Source organism: Rousettus aegyptiacus, unplaced genomic scaffold (assembly GCF_014176215.1).
Source record: "Rousettus aegyptiacus isolate mRouAeg1 unplaced genomic scaffold, mRouAeg1.p scaffold_m13_p_8, whole genome shotgun sequence".
Lineage (NCBI taxonomy): Eukaryota > Metazoa > Chordata > Mammalia > Chiroptera > Pteropodidae > Rousettus > Rousettus aegyptiacus.
This window is the reverse complement of record NW_023416311.1, coordinates 10166187-10193421: the sequence shown is the minus strand read 5'-3', so window position 1 is coordinate 10193421 and position 27235 is coordinate 10166187. Positions and strand designations below refer to the sequence as shown.

Genomic DNA, 27235 nt, shown 5'->3' with positions numbered 1-27235 from the left:
TCGGGCTTGATGGGGGTCCTGGGCCGCCTCTTCCACCGCCCCAAGCTTCGCTCCCGGCCCTCGCGGTTCCTCCTGCAGGTCCCCGGCTCCTGCGCCCCCGGAGGCCGGACTCTGCCCCCGCCCCGCCTTCCCCCTCCTCCCGGGGGCGGTGGCCCGTGGCGGGCGTGCTCATTGGCTGCGGCGCCAGCGAGGGCCGGGGCCGGCAGCGCTGATTGGCCGGCGCGGCTCGGCGGAGCCAGGGAGCCCCGCGAGTCGCTGGGGGAAGCGGGGCAGAGACCCGGCGCAGCCGGAGCGCAGAGCGCGGATCCCGCAAGTCGCGGCCCAGCAGATCAGAGTCCGCACATCCGAGCCGGGGCTTGGAGGTAAGCGCGAGGCGCTGGGTCCAGCGGGGCGGGCTCTTGCACGGGGAACCGAGACGAAGTCCTTCGGCCCTGCCCCCAGAGAGCAAAAACGGGGCATCTTCTCCCAGAAACACGGCCCTCATCCTCCCAAGACTTGGGTCTCCTTCTCTGAAAAGAGAGGGTCTCCCACCTCTCAGAGAGCAAATAGCTTTCTTTTTCCTTCAGAAATGGGCCCTTCCTCTTAGCCCTACGCTCAAGAGATAGGATTCCGCTCCCTAATTCGCCCCTTGAAATGAAGTGTGCCCCCAAAAGTGGGATCCAGCCTCCGCAGGTATCTAGGACCCGCTTATCTCCTTGGGGACTCACGTCCTCTCCCTCTCCCTAAAAACTAAGTTTGGATTTCTTCTCCCCACCCTCCCTTCGGAATGATGGGGGTCTTCTCAGCTCATAGATAACAGTATAACAGTGTGCTCTCTCCATGGAAAATGGAGCCCCCCCCCCCCCATCTCCTGCGAAATAAACGTCTCCTTAAGACAAGGAGATCCCAGGGCAGAGACTCTGCTTGTCGCCCTCAAACCCAACATGGACCTCCCTACATCTGCTTCCTCAGAAACTAGACTCTGATGTTTGCCTTTAGATGTAATTCCCTCCCTCTCATTTGGGGGCTTTCCCCTCTTCCTCCAAGAAAGATGTAAGATGAGGGGCTTTCATACTCAGAAACAGGGCAAGAGTCTGGGGTACCCATCCAGACCAAGTCACTCCCCTCATTCCGCCCCTGTCTACCCCTTTCACATAAATCGCATCCCGCTAACGCCCCGCACCCACCCGGCACCTCCTCTCCCATCCCACCCTCCAGCATCTGTACTCCCACACCTCGGTGCTCCACCTAATACCATCTCACCTTTCCTCACCCTAGCCAGAGATTAGACCAGAGGAAGAGGTTGAGGAAGACGGTTTAGGAAAACTGATGCCCTTAAAGCTGGGATCCTAAATCTAGAGACCCTTCTAGGCGCCTCCAAACTCTTGCCAGTAGAGATGGCCTCTTAGGCAGCAGAACTAGCAGGGTTCACACACACACACACACACACACACACACACACACACAGGGCTGTGTTCAGAATATCCTGCCCTGAGGCAGTCCAGCCCCTCTCCTGGAAAATGGGGTATCCATGCAGAGAGAAGGCCCCCTGGGGCTGCCCACTACCCCCCAGCTCCCGTGGGCACTGCCCAGTGGCATTCCGCAGTGGCTAAAGGAAATGGATGCTACAGGAACCATCCACCTGGGCCGGAGACAGTGTCGGCTTTGCTGCTTTGATGAAGCTGGACTGAGGGACAGGATTTTGGTGACCTGAAGGGGGCAGCTCTTCTGTGGCAGGCCAGGTGTGTGGTGCGGGGGGCAGGGGGGCAGGGTAGGTGGGGGCTGGCAGAGCAGGGAAGAGAAGGGCAAGAAGCTTCGCCTTGCTTTTTGGACCTGTGCCTTCCGCCTGGAGTGTGGAAGAACATGCATCCTGGATGCCCATAAAGGTCAGCCCTGGGGAGAGACTTGGAACCCTAGGACCTCAGTGGGCTTCTAGACCGAAGACCCTGCCCCTTCCTTTGACAGTTAAACAAACAGAGGCACAAAGAGGGGAAGAGACTTGCTCAAGGTCACCCAGCCAAAAGATGGCAAAGCTGGTCACAGTTTCTCCAGGGCTTACGGGGTGCCGGAGTCCCATACGCTACCTCCAGTCCTCACATTCACAACCCGGACTGCTGGATGCTGCTGTCACCACTTGTCAGAAAGGGTGCCAAGGCTCTGCCAATGTCACGCAACCAGGAAGGGGCAGAGCTGGAACGCCACCTTGTAGAAACCGTTCCCGGGAGTTTAGACGTCACCTCTCACCCCCATGTGATCTTTTTATTGAGCCCACTGTCGATTAGGCTTGTCAAAATCCAAACCAACCCAGGATAGCAAATACGCTGGGGCCAGGACTGCTGCAGGAACCTCAGTTGCATGCCTGGGTTTGCTCCGGGAACTTCGGACAGGATCCTAAGAAGTCATATCCCCTTCCTTCAGGGCCCCTTTCCTCTCTGTCCCTAGATGTTCCCTCCATCCTCCACCCCCCCGAGTCCCCTGCAGCGATGTCCCTTTCCTGCTCAGAGAGCACCTTTTTTTCTTGAGGCATTGGTCAGGACAACAGCTGAAACAATGGCCTGTTGTACTCCAGTTTAGAGCAGGAACCAAGTCCAAGGTGAACAGAACATTTAGAGCATGACAGGGAGCCGTGGTGCACAGGGTTTGAGAGACTGGTCTCTGAACCCTCTTATCTGAGTGGGTCGAGAGCCCAAACCTGCTAGTGATCTTGAGGAAAATAATTAACCTGTGACTCGGTTCCCTAAATGTCCTTACCGGGATAAGACGAGTGAATTCTTGTAACGTAAGTAGCACATAGTAGATGGGAACAGTGATTGTGATCACCAGTGCAAAATCACAAAACCTTTTAAAACGGTAGGGAGGATGTGCTTTTTAGGTAAAATTCATAATCTGCCCTGTAGATAATCTGCTAGGAGCCAAACCGGTGAACAGTCGGCTAGCACTCGGAGACGAGGGTGACGACCTCCCTGAGAGACAGTGCAGTTTGTGGCATGGACCGCAGACCCGAAAGGCAGATGGGGCCAAAAGTTGACTCCTGACTACCACTGGCTGGCGGACCCGGGGCTCTGAGCCTCAGTTTCCTTTTTCTCTGACTAAGGCTTGTTGTGGGGCAGGTGTCGGAGAAGAGGTAGGTCTAGGGCCGGTTTCTCATCCTCGGCGCTGTTGACCTTTCGGGCTTGAACGTCCTGAGCCGCGGGGGATGTCCTGCACGCTGTAGGAGGTTGAGCATCATTTCTGCCCTCTACCCATTAGAAGCAAGTCGCGGCCCCCTCTAGTTATGCAACTAGAGCTGCCTCCGGGCATTGCCGGATGTCTTCTTGGGGAGCAAAGTCATCCAGGGACGCGGTCATGCCGGAAGTTGCCAATGGCTGAAACTCAGGCCTTTCTGCTTCCTTGAGAGTTCAGGATACAGGAGTCTGAGGCTCCACCTCCCCTGGCCTAGCCTAGGTCCTGGCCTTGGGGAACTCACTCCCCCGGCATCTCGGTGGGTCTTGGGGGATGACCGACTGGATGGAGCTGAACTGGGCTCCCACCAGCAACGAGGGCCTCAGATCACAGGCACTTTACCCCTCAAGGTTCCATTTCCCCATCTTTAAAAAGGGAATAATAGGAAGTCTTGTTTTAAAACGGGAGGAGAAGGAGGAGGAGGGGCAACGGAAGAACCTACGTCGTCCGGTTGTTATGAGGATTAACCGAAACCACGTCCAGACACCTGGTACATAGCCCGGCTCAGACGCTGTGAGCCCTGCCTCTCCCCACCTCTCTGCTTGCCCGCCCCCTTGCCAGGAGGCAGAGGACAAAAGCCTCATGGGTGACAGCCGCTGGCTGAATCAACACCCCCCACTCTCCACTTATCCCAGCAGAAAGTCCAGGGCTGGGGGTTCTGAGTGTAACTACTCTCCTCCATTCTCCCTTGTATCCAATTATCCTTGCTTTTTAGATGCTCCATGCATTCAACTGTCTTACCCATCTTGGGGACGGGATGGCCTGATGCGGCCTCTAATTACACATTGCTTCAATAAGACCGACTCTCCACATTTCCCTCCTCCTTCAAAAGCTACCTCCCGTTCTATCTTTTGTAGCAGGGATCTCTGATCCTTCCCTTCCCACCCCCTGCCTGGAGCCAAATTCTTCTCTGAACTCCCGTCACTCCCATCCAAGGCTTCGTTGGGTCCAGGACTGTTTGCTGGCTTTTCTCCCCTTCTGTAATTCCTCGGAGGGTAGAGATTACACTGGTCTCATTTGCTCTTGCGTCTCAAATGCATAGCACAGTTTCTGGCACGCAGCAGGGACTCGGTGAGCATTTAGTGCATGCGTAAATGTATTTTTTTATGGTGGTAAAAGACAGATAACATAAAATGTAGCAATTTTAATCATTTTAAAGTGTACAACTCAGTGACGTTAAATACATTCACATGTTGCGCAACCATCAGCACTATCCAGGTCCAGAATTTCTCCGTCACCCCAAAAGGAACCAGGTACCCATTAAGCAGTCACTCCCCCTCCCCTCAGCCCCTGGCGACCACTAATCTGCTTCCTGACTTGATGGATTTGCCCATTCTGAATACCGTATATAAATGGAATCATACAGTATGTGTCCTGTCGTGTCCGGCTTCTCTGTGTCGTAGCGTGTATCAATACTTCATTCCTTTTAATCCCGAATAATATTCTATTGTATGGTTATACTGAAATTTGTTTATCCTTTTGTCAGTTGATGGACATTGGGGTTTTTCCCAATTTTTTGCTATTGTGAATAATGCTGCTCTGAAGAGGTATGTACAGGTGTGTTTTGGTGTGAAGACCTGTTTTCAGCTTTGGGGTACATGCCCAGCAGTGGAACTGCTGGGCCATACGGTAATTCTTTGTTTAACTTTTTGAGAAACTGCCAAACAATGCCGTTTATCCTCCCACCAGTAATGCGTGAAGGTTTCAGTTTTTCCACATCTTTGCCAAAACTTGCTATTATTACTATTATACCATCCTAGCAGGCGGGAAGTGGTATCTCATTGTGGTTTTGATTTGTGTTTCCCTAATGACTAATGTTGCTGAGCATCTTATCATGTGCTTGTTAGCCATTTGCATATCTTCTTTGGAGAATGACCGTTCAAGTCCCTTGGCCATTTTTGAATTGGGTTCTTTGTCATTGTGTTGTTGAGTTGTAAGAGTTCTTTATATACTTAAATGTATCTTTGTGTTGCCATTTCTTCGTCTTCTATTTGGATATTTGCTCAGTTCCTGTAGGTCAGGCACTGTCTGGTGACATTGGAATATAAAGGTGACTACAATAGGGGCTCACAGTCTAGAGCAAAGTCTCCCAACCTCGTCACTGTCGACATCGCTGTGGGGAGCTGCCCTGTGTATTGTAGGATGTTTAGCGGCGTCCCTGGCCTCTACCCACTCAATGCAGTAGTACAGTTTCCCCCAAATTGTAACAACCAAAAATGTCTCCAGACATTGCCAAATATCCCCTGGGGAGCAAAATTGCCCTTGATTGAGAATCACTGGTTTATAGGCCAACGCAGTGTGTATATCTACAGTTTCAGTCATATCTTTTGTGCCCAGGAGGGTACACAGTGAGCATTCAGGACATATTTGTTGGATGTTTGATGGGTGGGTAGATGGATAAATGGATGGATCATGGATGGATCACGGATGCATGGATGGATGGGCATGACCCCTTTGTTGCTTGGATAAATTAGGGGACGAGTATGTGAATAGATGGATGAATGAGTGAATGTCATCTACAGCATCTAGACATGTGCCTGAAACCCTGCTAGGGGAAAATAAAGCACTAATCTTCCAACTAGAATATTCTACACCTTTCTCTCTGCCTGGCACAGTGGTTCTAATGCTTCAGCATCAGAATCCCCCAGAGGGTGTGTTAAAACATAGGTCAGTGGGCCCTACCACCAGAATTTGTGCTTCGGTAGAATCACCGGCCTGGCAGAATGCTCCCACCTGATTTCCATGTCCTTGGGGACCTGCCAGACTTCCCTGTGTCCATTCTCAGAGGCCCCACGGGCTTAACTGCCAACCTCTCCCACTTAGGTGCTAATATTTATTGTCTTGGACACTCAGCAACATGCTGGAAATCTGTCCCTTGGCTGCACTGAGAATTCCTTCGAAGCTGGGGCCCACTATGTCCTAGCACCTCGCTACTGGAAGTGGGGTCCAGCAGCCAGCAGGATCACATCACCCGGGAGCTGGTTAGAAAAGCAGGCTCTTGGGCCCCACCCGAGCCCACTGAATGTGAATCTGTATTTTAACAATACCCAGGAGGGGGTTCATGTGCACATTCAAGTTTGAAGCCTGTCCTAGGACATCTCTATAACCCTCACAACTCAGAACTAACCCTGCATCGCTTTGCAGAGTTACAGTGAGAGCATCTGTTACAATGTAAATGATGTCTGGGCTGGAACATCATCAGAACATTATTGGTCATTCGTATCTTGGCCTGATGTACTTTATCTCTTGGAATGTCTGAACCGACCTGGTTTGACCTCATGGGAAAACAGAGACCCCCTGGGGCACTGCCTTGCTCGAGGTCACACCATGACCATGAGGCAGAATGGAGATTGCCGTCCACCCCCAAATGGGGAGCGGGATCCAGGGGGGTTGAAACGTCACAGTGGCGATACATGAACATATGGAGTGGGAGGGTAGCGTTCCGAAACTGCTAGGTTTGCTCTTCAAAAGTGGAGGAGGAACGATGGCTTCAAGTGGACCAAGGACAGGAGCTTGAGTGGCATCCTTTTATCTATTCGACACGTATCTATCAGGTACTTAGTAGATGCCAGACACTGGCATCAAGTAAAAGGTGCAGAACAAGGAAATTAAAGTCTCACCCTGAATGGCTTCTCTGTCTAGGTGGACAATCCGATCGTCTCACATTCATTCATTCATTTGTGGCTGTGTACATTTATTGCAAAACTTCCATGTGTCCTGTATAGCACTAGGGGTGTGTGTGTGTGTGTGTGTGTGTGTGTGTGTGTAAGAGAGAGAGATAAAGACCCTGGTATACCAGAGAATCTCCTCGGCCAGCGGTTGGAGGGGAGAGAGGTTATGGACAGGCCCCCAAAACAACTGCCATTCAACTAGGTAAGGCCTCGGGGCTGGGTGAGAGTAGATAGAGATTTGAGCTGAGAGAAGAAAGAAGTTACCTGTCCCTGCCCCTGGGGATGCTGGGGAAGAGATTTCAGGAGGAAAAGGCAGGAAAGATCTTGACAGAGAGAACATGAACAAGGAGGCCCAGAGATCTGATGGAAATCTGGTAAAAGAAAATCTTCAGGAAAAAAGGATAAAATCGTGACTCCCACACAGATGCAAAAGCTAACAGTTTTTAATGATATATGAAGCTCATTCGGTGAGGGAACCGTGCAGATGCTAGAACTGGTTCAAAAGAAAAGTCAAATAAAACACAATTATCTGCGGAGTAAAGGAATGTTGAACTGAGTGGCAAATGGGGGCCAACAGTGGTCGGACAACAGAATTTGCCTGGCTGTGTGTCTCCTACAACTTACAAAGGGCTGGGAAAAAGAGTTCAAAGATCACGAACCGAGCTAGACTCAGATAACCTGAACGTTCGTATTGTATGTAGACAATATATCATTTTCCACTGAGATCCATTTGTTTTGCTGTAAAGCCATCGTTCAGAGGATGGGAGAGATGTTTGCTGGAGCATAGGATGGCTTGAGTGAGGAGAGCGGAAGCTACCGGAGGGCAGGATCGTGGGCAGCCAAGTGACCTGATTTGATTAGGACTTGAAAACTGTCCTTCTGGAAGCTGGGTCAAGAGTAGAGGATCAGAGAAACCCGTTAAAAAGTGAGACGGTAGGGGCTTCACCTAAGGTTGGACTGGGCAAATTTTTTTTTTCCTGTAAAGGAACAGATAGTAAATATTTGAGGCTTTGTGGGCCATCCAGTTGAGATCGCAGCTGCTCAACTACCTATACCAGGAAAACAGCCATGGGCCATGTAAATGAATGGGTGTGTCCATGTTCTAATAAAACTTTATTTATAAAAATAGGCTGAGGGGCTCAGATATCCCCCTTACCCAACAATACTTTGTCAACCCTTGACCTAGAGCAGTGTCAGAGAGGCTAGAGCTGTCCACGGTTTCGACAGGCTTCCTGTATCCCTTCCTCCTTCTATATCTTCAGAATGCATTGGCAGCTATGGGTCGGAGCCCAGGGACACCTTCTCCCACAGGTTCCACAAGGGAACCAGATGGTCCCTGGGGTGGATCACTGGCCTTCCAGAAAGAGCTTTTAGGACCTCAGAGCTCCTTCGGGGCAAGGTTGGCCGAACATCCTCTCACAGTAGCCAAAAGAGCAAGCCACCACCTCACAGGACTTGCAGGAGCAGAGCCTGCCTCCCTCTCCTTGCCCAGAGCTGGAAATAGCTCTCTGCTAGCTTTTCGCAGGCTGAACGACGTTCCGGGGACAGGCTGGAAATGAGCACACCAAGGCGCGTTTGTGCAAATGACTGCCTGCATGCGGATTTGCATGCTGGCATCCTGCCCCGGCCCCGAGTACACAGGCTTCCCAGGGGCTGAGAGCAGGACTCGACGAAGAACCACACACGGCAGAGCAGGGACATTTCCAACCTGGAGACGGGGTCTGGGAGGGATCCAGAGCTGGGCTTGCAGGATAATGAAAAGCTATAGGGACAAAATGAAACATTCAGAAGACCTCGAATGGAACTTCAATTCAGACTCTGCCCATCCTAAATGAAAGTGACCCATAAATAGTGGCAGTTCATATTTGCCAAGCATTCGGTGGGTGCTAGGGCTGTTCTGAGGGGGTTTTGTATATTTAATCATCTCATTGCTCACGGCAACCCAAGGAGGAAAGACTGTTCAGATGGCAGAGGTGGGAAATTGGAGACTCAAATAGGATGACTGCCTGGCCCGGCCTCAGTTTACTTGTCAATGGGAATGATATTGTCTTATCCCTAGAGGGTCACAGCAGAGTTTGGGAGGACCAGCTGCCACAGCAAGCGAGAAAGCAAGATTAAAAAGTCGAAGAGGCTGAATAAAACCAGTGGTAGGTGGAGAAAGTCCTTCCAGCAGTAGCTGTCCACCGACTCAAATCATTTACAGGAATCGATCACCTTAAACCCTGCGCAACCCCTCAAGGTCCTGCTGGGGGCTCGTGTGGGGGTCGGCTCCTACGGAGTCAAGGGGAAAGTTCTTTATTTGTAAACCAGATGTATCACTGGCTCCCTGAGTGCCCTAGAGATTGTGACTCCTGGACCTCAGTTTTCTCATCTCTGAAGTGACAACATCATCATATTGCTGGTTATTAGGCTGGATAAGAGTGAGGATGGTAGAATGTTTTCTACCTGGCAGCCACTGGGCTCTATTAGGATAACGTTCACAATAACCCAGGTGGGAAGGTCCTCTTTTGTGGATGAGGACACAGAGTCAGTTTTCAGTTTCTTGGTCAAGGTCACAGAGGTAGGAAGAGCCAGAAGCTGGACTTGAACCGAGATCCACCCAGCTCCAAAACCCAACTCTTCAAACCATTTTTTCCAGGGACTTTCAACTGCCAGAGCTGGAATCCCTCCTCCTCCCTTCCATGCCTTTTTTCACTCAGACTGCATGTATGTACTTATTCTGCTCTTTCTGCTCTCTTTATAGCTACAGGTACACTACCTGAGGACGCATCCTTTATTACAGATTCATTTTGCTTGGGCTTTCCCACTGTATTCTTTTGTGTCTAGCTGCCTTCACAGATTGTGACGTCTGTGTAATTTATGCAAGTCGCTCCCTGTAGCTTGGTCCATCCATTTTCATCGCTACACTTTCATTGTTGCATTGTTTCATTCTCATAGTGGTCCATTTCCTGAAGAGTCTTTAATTTATTTATCGGCTTCACTGCTGATGGACACTTGGGCTGTTTGCAGTTTGGTGTTCGTCTTCGTCTGGTCATGCTGCCACAATGAAATACTATTGACTGAGTGGCTTAAATAACAGAAATTTATTTCTCATCATCCTGGAGCTGGAAGTCTAGATCTCAGTGCCAGCGAGGTCAGGTTCTGGTGAGGGCTCTCTTCCTGACTTGCACATGGCTGCCTTCTCACTGTGTGCTCACGTGGCAGAGAAAGTGCTCTGGTGTCTCTTCCTTATTCTAAGGGCACTAATTCCTTCCTGAGGGCTGCACCCTCGTGGCCTCATTGAAACCCAATCACCTCCCAAAGGCTCCATCTCCAAACACCATCACGTCGGGGGGCAGGGCTTCAACATATGATTTTTAAGGAAACAATTCATTTCATAGCAAGACTAATAAATACAGGCATGCCTCATTTTACTTTGCTTCACTTTACTGCACATCACAGATATTGCTTTTTTTTTTTCTTTCTTTTTTTTTTTTACAAATTGAAGGTTCGTGGCAACCCTACATCAAACAAGCCCATCAACGCCATTTTTCTAACAGCATTTGCTCACTTAGTGTCTCTGTCACATTTTGGTAATTCTCACAGTATTTCAGACTTTTTCGTTATTGTCGCATTTGTTATGATGATCTGTGATTGGTGATCTTCAATATTACTACTGAAATTGTTTTGGGAGCACCACAAACTGCTCCCATATAGACAATGAACTTCACTGGTAAATGTTGGGATGTTGGGTGTTCTAACTGTTCTACTAACTGATCATTTCCCCATCTCTCTCTCTCTCTCTCTCTCTCTCTCTCTCTCTCTCTCTCTCTCTCTCTCTCTCTTGCCTTTCCTGTTCTGTTCTCTGAGTCACAACAATATTAAAATTAGGCCAATTAACCCTACAAATGGCCTCTAAGTGTTCAAGACTCTCACTTTAAATCAACAGCTAGAAATGATTAAGCTTAGCAAGGAAGCTGTGTGGAAAGCCGAGACAGGCTGACAGCTAAGCCTCTTGACCAATTAGCCAAGCTGTGAATGCAAAGGAGGAGTCTTGAAGGAAATTAAAGGTGCTACTCCAGTGAACCCAGAAATGATAAGAAAGCAAATGCTATTGCCGATATGAAGAAAGTTTAGTGGTTTCAGTAGAAGATCAAACCAGCCACAACATTCGCCAGAGCCAAAGCCTCATCCAGAACAAGGCCCTAACTCTGTTCAGTTTTAGGAAGGCTGGGAGAGGCGAGGAGGCTGCTGAAGAAAAGGAGAGGTTGGTTCATAAGGTTTGAGGAAAGGTGCCGTCTCTATAACATAAAAGTACAAGGCGAAGCAGCCAAGGATTTCGAATAGCTCACAAACTTAGTTGATAAAACAGCCGTGGGCTTTCACGGGACTGACTCCAATTTTGAAAGAAGTTTGACCGTGGATAAAATGACACCAAATAGCACCACGTGCTGCAGAGAAATTGCTCGTGAAAGGGTCAGTGGACGTAGCAAACCTCACTGTTGTTTTATTTTAAGAAATTGCCGCAGCCACCCCAGCCTTCAGCAGCCACCTCCCTGATCGGTCAGCAGCCGCCAAGATCCAGGCGAAACACTCCGCCAGCAAAAAGAGTAGGACTCGCTGGAGGCTCAGATGATGGGTAGCATGTTTAAGCAATAGCTTATTTTTTAATTAAGGTATGTATAGTACATTTTTTTAGACGTAATGCTCTGCATACGTAATAGACTACAGCACAGTGCATGAACCAGGAAACCAAGAAATCTGTGTGGCTCACTTCATTTCGACGTTCACCTTTTTGTGGTGGTCTGGAACCAAACCCGCACACACTCTCTCCGAAGTACACCTGTAGTGCTGCGACCGACAGTCTAGAACAAAATCGTTGCCTGATTTAGACACCCCGGCGGCGTGGGTGAGAGTTCCAGTTGCTCTATATCCTCTCCAGAGCTTTGACTTGCTGTTGCATTTTGCAATTTTAGCCGTTTCGGTGGTCGTGCGCTGGTTTTTAAAATTTCTCTCCTTACTAACTGACTTTGATCATTTTTCCTGTGTTTGTCGGTCGTGTGGATTTCCCGTTTAATGAAGCGTCTGTTCAGATCTGTCACCCATTTTTCTTTTGTCTGCTTTTTTTATCGCTCTGTGGGAGTTTTATTATGCTGGATAATGGTTCCTTTGCCAGTTTTATGTTTTGCAAACATCTTCTGCTCTGCGGTGCGGTTTTCATTTTCGATGCTGGCTTTCGCTGATCGGAATTTTTAATTTTTACAGAGTTCATGTTATTGATTTTTTGGCTAGTTAGTGCCACTTGTGTCCTGTTTTCGAACTCCAGGGTCGTTCGTATTGCCCGTTCTGTTATCTCCTCGCAGCTTTCACATGTTGCCTTTCGGATTTATCTCTACAAGCACCTGGGGCTGATTTTTATGTATTGGATTAGGTAGGATCAGGACTAATTTTTCTCTCCATGTGCATAATCCAGTTGACCCAATACCACTGCCACGTTGTCAAAAATCACTTGTCCCTATAAGCGGAGGTCTGTTTTTCTGTTCTCTTTGGCAAGCGTGTTTATCTTCGCCCCTATACCACTGCGTCTTAGCCACTTAGCCTTAGAAACAATAGAACAGGCTGGATTGCCCTGTAAAGAGACTGCATCAGTCAACGCTCATACTAACAAGTCAACAAAATGCACTGCGTGCCCAATACGGTACCAGACAGTGTAGCGAAGGGGGTACAGTTTTAAGTACAAACACAGCTTAAAGAGGTTTACAGTCTAGTAAGTGGCCAGACATGAACCGGATGATTATGCAGACAGAGGTGCCACATACATGTGATGGCGCCACACAGGGAAGAGGTAAGAGCGTGTCGAGAGGAGGATTTGATCTGGTGGGAGAGAGTCAGGGAAGGCTTCCTGGAGGAGGTGCATCATGAGTTGAAATCAGAGGGGCGAGTAGGCATTAGAAAATCAGAAGCAAGGGAAAAGCATTTGGGGTCGTGGGAACAGCGCTGGCGAAGGCTCTGGGGTAGAAGCCCACACAGGACAGACACCAGACCCAAGTGGTGGAGCCCAGGAGGAGGGGACCTCAAGGCTTTTGAACCAGCTTGAAGGACTAGTTTTTATGCCAAGGACAACTGTCCTAAGAAATAACAAGCATTTCCTGGAATCTTCCAGATTAAGGGCGGATCTGAGAGCCTTCTCAGCACACTTAGGCCTGCCTCTTTGCGGGAGAATGTGTGCGACAGCCTCTGTGTGACACATGGGCCTCATCCCTCAGCCTCTGGCATGGAGCCTTTCAGTTTTGCTAGCAGTGGAAGCGACAGTTCTTCCCCGCGGGCAGTAGCATCTGCCCAGCTCCACGTCAGGGCCGGAGCCTTCTGTCCCCAGCCTGCCTGCTGGGTCACTCCTGGGACGGGCCTGGCGCCAGACACTTTGCCGTGGACTCAAACCATTCCTCCTCATTCATCATCACCTCCTCTTCACCTCGAAGCAGGGGACCTGCCACTCTTCCTTAAGGGCAGGGTATTTTTACCGGCGCGATTGTGCCCACCTTCCTGGGGGGTCTTTCAGCAGGGTCTGATGACATGCAGGGTCATTACAACTGGTAAGGGAGGTGGTATTACTGGCATCTAGCAGGTAGAAGCCAATGGTGCTGCTGCCGAATGTCCTACAGAGCACAGGACGGCCCCCACCCACAGACGACAGAGAATTAATTATCTGGCCCCAAAAGTCAACAGTGCCAACGCTGAGAGACCCCACCTGAGAGCATCCTGCCTTTTCCACACCCTTTCCATCGTTTGCAGAGGAAGTTGCTGTCAGGGAGCAAGTCTCCAATGCATCACCCCTTGCGACTGGTTCTTCCCAGGCTTCTGGGTTTTTATTCCGCTGGGCAGCAGGCCTTTCGCTCCCCATTGGAGTCAGTAAAATGCCTTAGATAACATCAGTAAGGAGGGATGGCTGAACCCGTGATGTTTGGCTCGTGGATTTTAACAACTCACCATTCTGGAGCAATTCGGGGCGTTTCCAATACTGCGGGTTCGCCCTCGTGTTGGTAGAGGTGTGGAGATGCACCCCACCTCGCCCAGGGGCCTGAAACTCTGAGCGGTTGTCATGTGACATTCTTTTCCTCTTCCTGGGAATGGAGAACGTTTAAAAAAAATCCGCGCCGTTGCTGCTCACCTGGTGTGCCAAAGGTCACCGCATTTGTCCAGGTGAGCTATCTGCATGTTCATCTTGAAGGAATGAGAAAACGTGCAAACCTCTTGCCCTTTGTGTGAGCGTTTTGCTCCCTTGTCCAACAGGATAAACACTTCCCCCGACACAATTAAGGAGAGATTTGCTTGGCTCAGACCTTTGAAGGATCCAAAGCTATGCAGGAGATGGTAGGAGAAAGATTGTTACTGAACTTCGCCGGGGCTGCTACTCTTTACCCTGGAGAAGGGGCCTGCTCCCCTTACGGGTACCAGGGTTGCTGGGAACATCTCTGCCACAGCTCAGCTGGGGCTGCGGGCACCCCCTCTGCATCCCGCACCCCAGCTTTAACGAGCAAGGCCAGCTGCAGGCTCAAGATGTCCTCATTCCAAGCTTGCCACACTTGCTGCCGAGGGTAGAACGTTCAAGCAATGCCGATGACAGAGGGCTGCCCAGGGTCAGGGATGCTCAATAGGGACAAAAAGGCACTGGACTGTGTTCTGAGCACTTGACAGGTGCTATTGTTTAACCCTCAAGGTTGGTCCTGTTCTCATCGACATTTTACAAATGAGGAAACAGAGGCACAGAGAGGTTAAATAACTGGCCCAAGATTTTATGTGGCTGAAATTTCCATCTTACGTGATTAAAAGAGTTCAAGGGCAGGCCGCCCCAGAGAGTCAGCCCCTTCCGGTTTGGCGCAAGTGCCCTGTCGATCACAGAGGAAGCCTTCTTGACATCCTAGGCTGGGTCGCCCCACCTCTCTTTGGGGAAGTCATTGCCGGGGGGCCTCCTCTAGTGGGCTGGCCACGTGCTGTTGTAATTCTCTGTTTCTCTGTCTCTAGCACTGGGCTGTGAATCCCATGAGGATAGAGGCTTTTCATGTCCTTTCTGTGCCCCCAGCATCATCCCAGGATATGGCGTAAAGCAAACACGTGGCCGGTGTTTGTCGAATGAATGTACGAATGTGTTACTTGGATTAACTCTTTCTTGAGAAGGTTTGGTGTATATTTTAGTTCCCACGTTTGCTTGGAGGGATTTCTTTGTTTCGTTTCACCCATTTTTTTTTCAAGTAAACTTTTTATTTTGAGATCGTTTTGTTTAGAGTCTCACCCAGTTGTAAGAAATAGTACGGAGATTCCATGTGCGTTTCACCCAGTTTCCCCCAGTAGGAGATCACAACCAAGAAATTGACGTGCAGGCCCCGGATGCTTTATTTTCCTAAGCAACCACATCTGTGTGTTAATAGTTATGTGAGTGTTTGGCCTTAATGTACATTAAAACGAAAAGGTTACCATTAAGAAAAATGCTTACTGTTGTGCTGTTATCGTCTCCTGGGAAATACGGTTTGAGATCCTGGGACCTGGGTGGCTCAGTGGATGCCCCCCACCTGTGTGTGCCGGGCAAGCCACAGGACTCCGAGCCTCAGTCTCCTCATATAGAGAGAGACTGGGTGGGATAATAGGACCCACCCCACAGAGTCTGTTGTGAGATTCTGTTTGTCAAGGCTCATAGCAGTCGCTCAAGAAACGGGGCCCTGTTTCTTGCCAAGAGGCTCCTATGAGGCATCATGGCCTGTCTCCTCTGAGCCTTGCTTTTCCACTGTTACGCGGGAGAGTTGGACAAGGTCTCTGAGGTTTTGATCGCACTCTAAACATTTTAATTTGAGATTCCCGATCACTCCTGCCACTTTGCTAAAAGAGAGGCTTGGGTTCCAAAGGCGGAATGCTGGGACCTCGGCTGTGGCCTGTGTCTGGGCAGGAACTCACGAGAAGGAAGCAGAGAAAAAGCAGCTCCGGCAGCCCACTACGTCCTAGCACCGGAGTTCCGATTTGGGGCATCCGAGTTCCAGTGTGGGGAACACTGCTCTGTGCTCCCCTCCCCACCCACACGTTGCCCTTCCTCGACCCCCCCCCAACCCCAATTCACATTATATTTCACATGAACACAAGGCCCAGCAGGCCATGTTCCGTGGGAGCAGCCGGCGCAGCGACCCCAAGCATCGAGCTCGAGCTGCTGGTGCAGGCGCCACTGGATCCCTGCGCACCTGGCCGGCACCACTGGATCCCTGCGCGCATCTGGCCGGCGGGACTGGATCCCTGCGCATCTGGCCGGCGGGACTGGATCCCTGCGCACCTGGCCGGCGGGACTGGATCCCTGCGCACCTGGCCGGCGCCACTGGATCCCTGCGCACCTGGCCGGCGCCACTGGATCCCTGCGCACCTGGCCGGCGCCACTGGATCCCTGCGCATCTGGCCGGCGCCACTGGATCCCTGCGCATCTGGCCGGCGCCACTGGATCCCTGCGCACCTGGCCGGCGGCACTGGATCCCTGCGCACCTGGCCGGCGCCACTGGGTCCCTGCGCATCTGGCCGGCGCCCGCGTCTCCGTGAGCTCAGCGTTCTGTTCCGAGCCTGTGACATGAAGCCCCAGCTTCGCTCGGGGACGCCCTTTGGGAAGAAGAGCAGCGTGTCGATGCCACCCGGTTTTCGGGGAAAGTTGCTGAGTCGACCGGATCCTCTCCCCATTGGAGCTGGCGTTGCGGGAGAGAGGAGAACGCCTCAGAGGGCTCTGCTCGGAGACCGGAATGAGAGGCGGGTGGTTCGTCCCGGCTGGGGTGAGAGGCCGGCGCCTCGCTGTAGTTTTCATTTTCTGCGGGAGCCACAGGATTGTGAAGATGGCATTTCTGCACCTCCGTGGGACCGCCCCATAACTCTGTGCTCATGATTCCACAGAAAATCTAGGCAGCCAGCCAGACTCTTATTTGCCGCAAGAGCGAGGGTGAGTTTTTCATAACCGCCGTTGAGCCTCAGTTTCCCTGTCTGCAAAATGGCTCCACCGTGGCATCTCAGGGTGTTTAAGAGTGTCCGTGATATCTGGGAATCGGCACAGAGTGAGCGCAGATAAAGCCTGACCCGCCGAAGGGCCCTTCGGCCTTCTTCGCCTCGGTGTTTCTCATCTGCGAAATGGGAAGAAGTCTTCTCTGATGGAGCAATACTGAGTCTCAGAACGAATGACACTCAGGGCTCGCAGAGACATGGAGCAGTTACCAGCGCTGACTGAACAGAGCAGCTTGCCCCTGGGACACCAGCTCCATTACCTGCTGTCCCTTGGGCAGGGCAGTGGACACAGGGGAATGGACGGTCAGTGCACAGAAGCTCAGAACCTGGGCGGGGAGGTGTGTCCCAGCCGGCCTGCTCTAACCCAGCCCCTTTCCTGATGCTGGGAGCTCACCTCCTGCATCCTGGCTGACAAGACGCCCGGCCTCTGGTGTCGAAGCCGCACCAATGCAAGGAACTGTCTTAGTTATTGAGCCCACACCAGCCCGAGCTGGTAATTTCTCTTTTGTCCATGCCTGAGCTTCCCCTTTGTAAACAGTCACTGCCGTTGCTCGACATATGTCAGGGATCAAACTAGGGAGGGAAGGAGACATGCGGGTCTCTGGGGAAGAGATTTTGTGGCAATGGAAAGGGCGAGAGGAAAGCTTTCGAGGTGGCCTCACCTGGCACATTTGAGAAGCAGTAAAAGGCCAGGGTGGCTACAGCAGAGCCGGAGGGGGGTGGCAGAGAGGAGAGGAGAGAAGGACACAGAGCTGGAGGGTGGCAGGGCCATCCGGGGCCTCCTGGAGGCCAACGCAATGGCCTCGACTTTTTCCCTGGGATGCCGCCCACTGGGGGGTTCCTGCAGCGGGAGGCCCGATGTGATCTGATCTCACCTTACATGGTCCACTCTGGCTCCCGTGCTGATCACATGCAGACCACTGAGGGCACGGATGCCTAGGAGGCCACGGCGAGAACCCTGGGGACCAGCACGCGAGTGGCAGTGGTGGGGCGGGGAGAAGTGGCAGACTCCAGATCTGTTTCTGAGATGGAGCCAACAGGACTTACTGATGCTGGGTTCGGCAGGATGCACGAGAAAGGGAACCTGGCAGGGCAGAGGGGCTTAGAGCCTTGTGCAGGCACCGGAATTCAGGTAAAATTGACCCACACGGCTGTGTCGCCGTGTTATTTTCAGGGGGACCTTCTAGTTATTTCCAGACAGAATAATGATGTGAAACTTTTCACTCAAATTTATTTCTGTTATGCAGCAATATCATTCCAAGGGAAAAGTCTTATAAATATTGGTTAGATACAGAAAAACTAGACGGACCATAAGTGCTGACTCTGGAGAAGCAGGTCCCTGCGGTGTTTGTTGTCAATGGTAGCAGGAAAAGGAGATGTCTGATGTCAAAAGCAGCTTCGCCAAGCCAGGGTGTGCATGCTTCCTCTCAAAACGGAACTCCTCTTAAAACACAATGACATGGATCCCCAGTTTGTCGTTGGGAAGACAGGACTGACCTGTGGTTTCAGGGCTTGGAACACCTAGATCAAAAGTTCAGCAAACTTTCACTGCGAAACGCCAGATGGTTAATATTGTCAGCCAAGCAGTGTCTTGTTACAGCTACTTTACCGTTCCGCCGTAACTCCGAAAAGCAGCCACAGAAGACATAAAGGAACAAGCACAGCTGTGTTCTGATACATCGTCATTTACAAAATCAGGCCGCTGGCCAGAGTTTGCAGACCCCTGGACTAGAATTAGAATTCCCAGAGCAGTGAAGCCCCGGAATGTCTTCTGTCCTGGACTTCCAGAAGTCCCAGGCTTCTCAGCTCCGAGCTTCCTTTTCCTCCGCTGGCTTGGGACGAGCCCAGCAGTTTCTTTCACTTGATGTCGCTTTGTGTTGACTACGATTGCGTTTAAACTCCCTGGCTCCGTCGACCTACTTTCAACGTTTAAGTCGTTCTACCTGGGGGTTGGAATCCAGTTCGACCTGGTTCCCTGTCAGGACACTCCTGCTCGTTTTACAGTCTGTTTGAAAACTCATCTCCGCTCTGTACACCTTCAGAAACCAAACCGAGCACGGATCAATTTTTCAAATGCCTCTAGGCTCTCTGTTAATGTCTAGTTAATTCAGTAACTGTTTTCCTGCAATTAAGTCCCTGGACACACCTATTACCACTAACTGCGGTTGCCCTAACACTTGTTTTAGGTCCTCTTCATATAGCTGAGCCCTGAACAGTGTGGGGGTTAGGGGCCCTGGCCCCTTGCGCAGTCAGAAATCCGAGTATAACTTTAGACTCTTCCAAAAACTTAACCACTAATAATAGCCTACGGTTGACCAGAAGCCTTACTCATAATACAAACAGTCGATTAGCACATACTTTGTGTGTTATATGTTTTATGTGCTGTATTCTTCCAATAAACCAAGCTAGAGAAAAGGAAATGTTATTAAGAAAATCATAAGGAAGAGAAAATACACTTATAGTATTTATTGAAAAGGATCTCTGTGTGAGTGGACCCACATAGTTCAAACCCACATCATTCGAGGGTCAACTGTATATTATTTGAGAAGACTAGAGAGGCTTCCTTCCTCCAAACATCTGAATGAATTAATATTGTAGGTCATTAGTGATGATTCGCGAAATACAAAAAGATAGAAAAAGGTAGCCTGCTGCCCCATAGCCCCGTATTCGAGATAAAACAGTACTGAACAGAAAACGCATTTTTTTCCAGCCTTCCACTCTCTTTTTCGGTTTATGTTGTCTTTGTGTCTTGATGAAATTATAACCAGACCGCCTATTACATATTATGGCCTTTTCTCTCCCATGACATTGCTTCCGAAATCATTTCCCTGTTTTTCTACGTCATTTCTGGTAAATCATTAAGTTGTTATATTACGGCTTATCTGAGCAATCCTATGTTGTTGGTCATTCATGATGTTCTCAGCTGTCTACGCTTCCAAATGACCTTGCTCTCAGTATCTCTGAGCACAGAACTATTCTTGTTTAAGATGACCTGGACTAGCTGAATTTCTGGAGGTGGAGTTATTTAGGGTTCAGATATTTACTATCTCTTGATGGCTTGTGGCTACATTGTTTTGCAAGGGGGGCGGTGGACCCAGAGTGTGGGTTGTGGGGTGGGCAGGTTCTGACTCTCAGACCCGACAACAGAAATGCAAGTGGCTGACTGCTGGTGGGTACGGGAGGGTTGGTTGGTTGCGTTTTCTTTCCGGCCTCGTTTCAAAGAGAGGAAATCGACTCCGCACCTAACACACACCGCCAGTTTCACCAAGCAGTTATAAGAGAAGGCAGGCTTCCTAGTTCTCATGGCAAATGATGCTGCTTCTCAGAGTATAACCGTGTGCTAGCAAGTTGACCACATTTCTCAGTGGAACTTCTAAACTAGGGGTCCCCAAACCCTGGTCCTTGGACCCGATTCTGGTCTATGGCCTGTTAGGAAGCAGACCACACAGCAGGAGGTGAGCGGCAGGGGAACGAGCGAAGCTTCATCTGTATCTGCAGCCGCTCCCCAGCGCCAGCATCACCGCCTCAGCTCCGCCTCAGATCATCAGGCATTAGATTCTCTTAGGAACCACCGGTTCCTGGTGCCAAAGAGGTTGGGGATTGGTGCTCTAAACCTTTCGGGATGTGCTTCATCTCTGGGGAGTAAGGAGTAGCGTGGAAGGCATGCATTAAGAAGATACCCACCCAAATAAATGCATAAGTGCAAATAGTGATGAGTGGAAAGAAACATGGAGCTATAAGAAATGAGAGCAGGACAAATGTATTTCCTTGAGGTTAAAAAACAAACAAACAAACAAAAAACACTTCTCTGAAGAGATAACAAGGAATGTTTGAGACCTGAGGGGTACACAGAAATTGGTTGGGGGAGAGTGAGGAAAGCAGTCCAGGCAGCCAAAATGGCCAGGGCAAAGGCCCCAAGGCCACAGAGCCCTGTGCTTTCCAGGAATCAGGGGCCGAATGGCCAGAGAGAATGGCAAAAGGCAGAATGGCATGCCATGAGTTAGGAGCGCTGAGCAGCAGGCGTGGCTTGGGCAGAGTCTCAGAGATCTCATGAAGGACCGAGAACTAGCTTTGACGTGAAGAGTGACAAGCAACGAGTGTGGAAGCAGGACGATGACCCTGCAGTGGTCTTGGTGAGAGATGACCATGCTGGACTGGAGCGGCTGATGGAAATGAGGGAGAGAAGCAGATGAATTGGAGACATATTTCAGAGGCAGATTAGAGTCCCTTTTCTTCCTCCCTTCTCTGGTTTCACCCTCAAGCTGATGACCAGGTCATTCTAGTCATGTTGGAGAAGTCGGACCAAAGGGTGGTTGACTTTCATGCCAGTTTGCAAGAGGCAGGAGAGAAGCCTGCATTTCTGAGGCAGCAGCCACAATCACGGAACCAAAAAGCTGGCTGAACTAAACCCTGGTGCGTCCAAGCCAGGAGTTAGGGATGTTGGCGGCCCCAGATCATGTATCTCAGGCTTTGAACAGAATCGTCTCAGAACCAGTCATAAAACCACCACCACCATCCCCATCCCAAACAGAACATAGCCAGTACTCACATGTCATGATTAAAATCACTGGTCACATTTGGCCTGAGTTGCAGGGGGAGAGCTGGAGCCAGCTGCCCTTCCCACATGGATTCCATGGAAGGACAGAGCCACCACTGTGCCCAATGGGGACCTGCTCTGGGGGTGTGAAACCGGAACTTGGTCATTTCTTGTAATTCACATCCCACCAAGACAAGAGAGGCACGCTGGTGGGGAAGTTCATTCATCTTCTGGTTTATTATCAATTCTTGAGGTCCCACACGAGTACGAAGTTCACAATGAGTTGCTTTTTAACTAATGCTTATTTGATCTTATGTACTGGTTAATCAGATTGTTTAAAATTAAGTGCCACAAATCAAATCCTTTTCTCAGGAGTTTAAAGTTGACAGACCCGTGTGACTGACGTGTTGTAATAAGAGATCCAGCTTTGGTGGCTCCCTGAAGGGCCAGGTTTCTGGATGAACTTTAGTTCAAATTTCAGCTCCTCAGGTAATTAGCTCTGTGATCTTGGGCATGTTGCCAAAACTACCTGAGCTTCATTTTTCTCTCCTGTGACATGTAAGAGCATCCGCTTTCCAGGGTCATGCAAATCAAAGGAGTTAAGATACCGGAAACAGAACAGGGTTGGGCATATAGCAGGTGCTCAATAAATGGTGGCCAACAACATTATTTAAGGTTTAGGCTCATATATAATAGTATCGCCTAAGCCGCATTCACCAGTAAGCCACACATGACTACTAAGCACTGAAACGTAGCTAGTCTGAACTGAACTGTGCTATAAACATCAAATGCATACCAAAATTTGAGAACATATAACAAAAAAATTATTAAAATTTCATTCATTCATTTTTATATTGATTACACATTGAAATATCACATGCAACTAACATTAATTTCATCATTTTTAAAAACGTGGCCACTAGAAAAATATTTAGTTGCGTACGTGACTCGCATTTATACTTCTGTTTGACAGCACTGGTCCTAAGGCCCGATTTAAGGAACAGGAATGATCAAGAACTAGCAAAAGCATGAACTTTGCATTTGGAAAGATTTGGGAATTTCTGAGTAGCACACTCTTACACCATCAGGAAGCCCACTTAATTCATGTGCCTCAGCTTTCTCATCTGTAAAATGGGAGCAAGAATCCCTCCCACGACCATGCTGTTTCGAGGTTTACATAAGATCATGTATGGGAAGTGCTGAGCTCAGTCCTGGGACAAAATAAATGCTCAGACCAAAACGAAGATTCCAGCTTTTGTTGCGTGCTCTAGGAGTGTTTACTATTCAGAAGTGGGCTGCGCTGATCCTGAAAACGAATTAATAACAAAAACGCTCATTTATTTAGCAAGATGACTTTTGGCGTGCCGTTTGCACCTCCATCATCACATTTGACCTTCAGAATGAGCCTGGGAGGTACAGTCAGCTGGGGAGACCGAGACACAGGAGCCCTTCGAGGTCTGAGCAGGAGCTAGAACCAGGCGTTTTCCCATCAGCCCTGCTGTGTTCTCCAAAACATGTCTGCCTCCGGGGTGTGTTTCAGGTTTTGCTTCTCCCTTGTGTAGGCAGTGTGCATGGCCACACTGGGGAGAAGACCAACAGCTCGTGCAAGCCAGCAGCCTGCAGGGCCGCCCTCACCCAATGGAGCTGTACTGTGTATTATCTGGGGAGACTCGGAAGGCAAGAAAGGCCCCTTTTGTTCCCCAGCCTGGTGGAGAGCTGGTTGACACTTGTAACAGTGAAGAGGCAGCTCATAAAGCCATGTTTCCTGGACACTTTGATACCTACTTTGGTCTCGACCCAAGTATAGGAGGTGCTGGTCACCCAGGGGACATTGTACCATACGCGCTCCTCCCCAACTTCTTTATCTTCATACGTTCAGCACTCTGCATCATTCTTTTCATTGGGTGAATGTTATTCTGTGTTATGGTCGTACCAAAATGTATTTAGCCAGTTCCCAATGATGGACATTTAGGTTGCTTTCAGTTTATCTCAATGAGACAGACTCCTTCAGTAGACTTAATGCTGAGAAAAAATGGGCAGTGCATTTAAACTTTTGTAGATTCTGATAAATTGCTCTCCAAGGTGTTTGTATAAATTTGCACCCCCACCAGCAATGTACGAGCCGCCAGTTCCCCCACACACCATCAAGATGGCCAGATATTTCGTGATAATAAGTTGGCATGGAGAAAGCGGAGGGAGGGTAAGATGGCAGCTGGGAGACCAGTCAGGAGGCTAAGAAATGATGGGTACCCGAACCAGGACGAGAGAGAGACAGAGAGACAGAGAGACAGAGAGACAGAGAGACAGAGAGAGACAGAGACAAAGAAGAAGGAGGACGAGGACGAGGACTCGAGCTAGTGTAGAAGAAAAATCCTGGGGCATGGTAGGAAGTGAAGGTAATGGGAGAGAGAGAGGAAGCGAGGCTGGGTCTTGGGTTTCTGTCTTGAACAAATGGGTCGGCGGTGGTTCTGTTTACCGAGAAACTGAACGCAAGGAAGGGGATAGGTGTGGTAAAGGGACAACAATGGTTTTAGCTGAGAGCGCGTTGAGCTTAACATGCAGGATGTTGGAGGGATCAACTTGACTAGGGAGGAGGATTCAGGGATGGTGAATTGTTCATGGAGACCACGAATGTGCATGAGATTTCCCAGCGATGCACGGATGGATGGATAGATGGATGAGCGAGAGGATGGACGGATGGATGGATGGATGGACAGACGGACGGATGGACAATGACAGACAGAAATCCAGATTTTATTCTACTTAGATTGAACCATACGAAATTGCTATTTTGTTCAAAAATGATCAAATACTTAATTTTACACAGTATTTGAGGAGAGGGACACTGATATCTGCAGTCTACTTTGAAATGCATCAAAAAATAAGATTAATGGACGGGTGGAAGGGTAGCTTTGTGATAAAGCAAGCATGGGACAGATGTGAGGAGCAGAAGCTAAGGTGGCGGGTGTGCAGGATCCACTGTCAAATTCAACTTTGCTCCACACTGGAAATTTCCATAGTAAATTTATGGGGAATGTTTTCCAGTGGTTAAATGTTGGCAGTTTTGTGCGGGTTCGCCCAATATTTATTCTTTACTTGGCCGAGAGAGTCTTCCAGGTTCCCATCCTGTAGCATCAACAGAGCTGCAGCGTCGCCTTTGGCCTTTTTCTGCCCAGAGCTGGGGGCTGGGGGGTGGGCGTTCCTTCCTCCCCGAGTTCAGGTTGAATTGCCCTAACGTGCTGATTACTGCGCTGAGTTCGCCGGTATCTGCCTTGTAATAATTATAGATTTTCTCTGCGATTTGAGCCCATTGGTTGCCACAGCAACGGCGTAATAGCTCAACTGAAGCTCTGTCATGATGATTTAGAACCAACACGTCTCTCCAGCAGCCTCCAGTCTGGGTGCCCCCGCCCCCTGGCCGTCGTCATGGCAACCGATGAGCTGCACGTGACCGAAAACTGTGTTCCCCTCCCCCTTCTATCCCCTTCCCCATCTTGTGACCGTTCCCTCTTCCTCTTCTGGCCCCTAAGGACAGGCATTGACCCCCCACCTTGGGCTATAATGGGGGGGGGCTACCATAGGGAGGGGCTCGGGTAATAGCTTCCCCAACCCCCTCAGGGCGTCAGGTGGGTCTTCAGAGCCAGAACTTCCCCTCTGCCCCCGCCCACCGGGTCTCGGAGATGGGCTGGCGCCCCGCAGAGCCCCTTCATGGCTGTGGCTGTCATAGGCTGGATCTGCTGCAGCCGCCGCCGCCGCCGCCACCAGAGTCCGGGAAGCCATGTAGGAATCTGTAGCCTTGCATCTCTGCCTTGTAGCTCCATGAGTTCCCGAGCCTCTTAGAGAAAAATCTAGGAAGAGGACCCTGGAAGAGGACAGGGGAGGCAGATACCCTGTTTCAGAAGGTCCCAGATCATCTCTTCTCTGCCTTAAACAGAGCTGGGCTTAAAACATCTTGTATTTTTTCTCTCTGTTTATCTTTTTTCCCGCTCTCTTTGTTTTTGTGTGGATTTTTCCTTTCTGTTTCTATCTGAAAATATCACCCCCCCACCCCCACCCCCACCCCGTCTTTCAGCCTCTTGCGCTCTCTCTTCCCCTCCTCCTTCCCCTCCCCCACCCCCTTCCCTCTGCCTCTGACACTTTCTGGGACCCAGCTGAGCGCATCCTTTTCCCAAATCGGCTTTGCTCCTTAGTTGTCCTCTCCTCCCTCTTGTACCCGATCCCATGTTCTGGGGACCGCCTGGAAGTCCAGAGCACCCTCCCCAGGGGAAGCTGGGACCCAGCAGTGCCTCTTAGGATGGATCAGCCGGTCATGTCCCTGGGACTCTGCAGAATGGCCTAGAAGAGGCATTTTGAGCAGGCGGAGCCGGGCTTGCTGTGGCGCCCTGACAACCAGGCACCGTGAGTGTGCAGGTGTGTGTGTGCGTGTGTGTGTGTGTGTGTGTGTGTATCCACGTGTACTTACATGTGTCTCCTGGTGTGTGGAGGTGTGTCTCTATGTGTGTCAGTGACTTGTTTGTGATGTTGGGTGTGCAAGCATATGTGTGTGTATCCCTGCACACGTGTGCAAGTGCACCCGTGTGTTGCTTTCGGTCTGAAGGACACACAATAGTGAATGACAGATTTTTCAAGGGTACTTTGCGGAGAGAGCACAGCGGGATGAGCCCCTCTTTAAGTGGGAGCAAAATAAGGATGGGTATGAAAATGATAGATAAGGAATTTGCTTTTGTCAGACATCTGCCTTCTGGCCCCGGGAGATGAAGTGAGGGTCACCTTGAGAAGGCATTTTTACTCAAGTCCATTCTAAGGGCTTCAATAGTGCGTGTGCACATTCACACGCACGCGTGCGCGCGCGCGCACACACACACACACCTTTCTCTTGAAACGCAGGGGAATAGAAATCTCAGGGGGACACGGCTGGGAACATCTGCAGTGAGACTCTCTTGCCCCACAACCTGGATGGCTGATGCCAAGGGCAGGTGCGAGGAAACTTAGGGTAGTGACTCCCTCGCATCTTTTACTTCTGTGGTCAATTAGAAGTTCGTTTTGAATTTCTTCATGGAAGCAGCCCGAGAGGCAGCAGGCAGGGGGGCAGTAAGAAGGCCAAATTTCATTTGCAGGGCAAGATGTGGCAATTCTGGCGACTCGCTGTTTAGGATCCTGCAGCTGGTGTGTGAGAGCTGGCAGCCAAGTCACCCGTGGGAGAGCATCACCTGTCCCGGAGTATTTGGGAGACTGGGTGGCCGGTCGCTCTGGGTGAATGCTGACTGTGGGCTGGGCATGCCGTGGGCACCTTAGCATAAAGGACAGATCCAGAAATGAGGACCAGCCTCTAGAAGGTTCCGGTCCAAGTAGGAACAGACCCCGATCCCTCAGTGTGGTCCCCTCGCTCTCAGCCATTGCTGCCACTTGCAGTCCATCCAGGATGCCACCCTCGTTCCCTTACACCGTGACCTCTGTCTGCAGCGGCCCCGCCGCCTTGGTCCACCCGTCAAAGCTGTAACCTCCTTTAAACGTCCTCTCGTCCTTTCTCTATTTGCCTGTGAGCTGCAGTTTATTTTACAAGAACTTGAAGGAAAATGTTGATGAAGATGAAATACATGCAGAGCGACCAGCCTAGACTCGTAAAATGTCAATGTCACAAAAGGCAAAGCAGCTGAGAAATGGCTCCAGGTTTAAAAGAGACGAAAGAGCCCTGCAGACGAATGCAATGAGTGGTCCCAGGGTGGAGCCTGGATCCGGGGAACAAAAAACAGCCACACAAGACATTTTGGGGACAGGACGGGGAATTTGAAGGTAGACTATATATTAAGTAATATTATTATGTTGATGA

At 50.2% G+C, this 27235-nt stretch overlaps 1 protein-coding gene across 3 annotated transcripts in view; it reads left to right on the top strand.

Annotated features, from left to right (window-relative positions):
* The first annotated feature begins 244 nt into the window (after positions 1-244).
* The window catches only part of ABAT (4-aminobutyrate aminotransferase), a 75784-nt gene continuing 48793 nt past the window's right edge, over positions 245-27235 (top strand). Inside the window, exon 1 of one of the 3 annotated variants that reach the window (XM_016154106.2) lies at positions 245-362. The gene's annotated coding sequence lies outside the window, so the exon portion shown is untranslated. Of the gene's footprint in view, positions 363-25515; positions 25816-27235 lie in introns of those variants that run through there. The other 2 variants (XM_016154109.2, XM_016154107.2) reach the window with 2 other exon arrangements.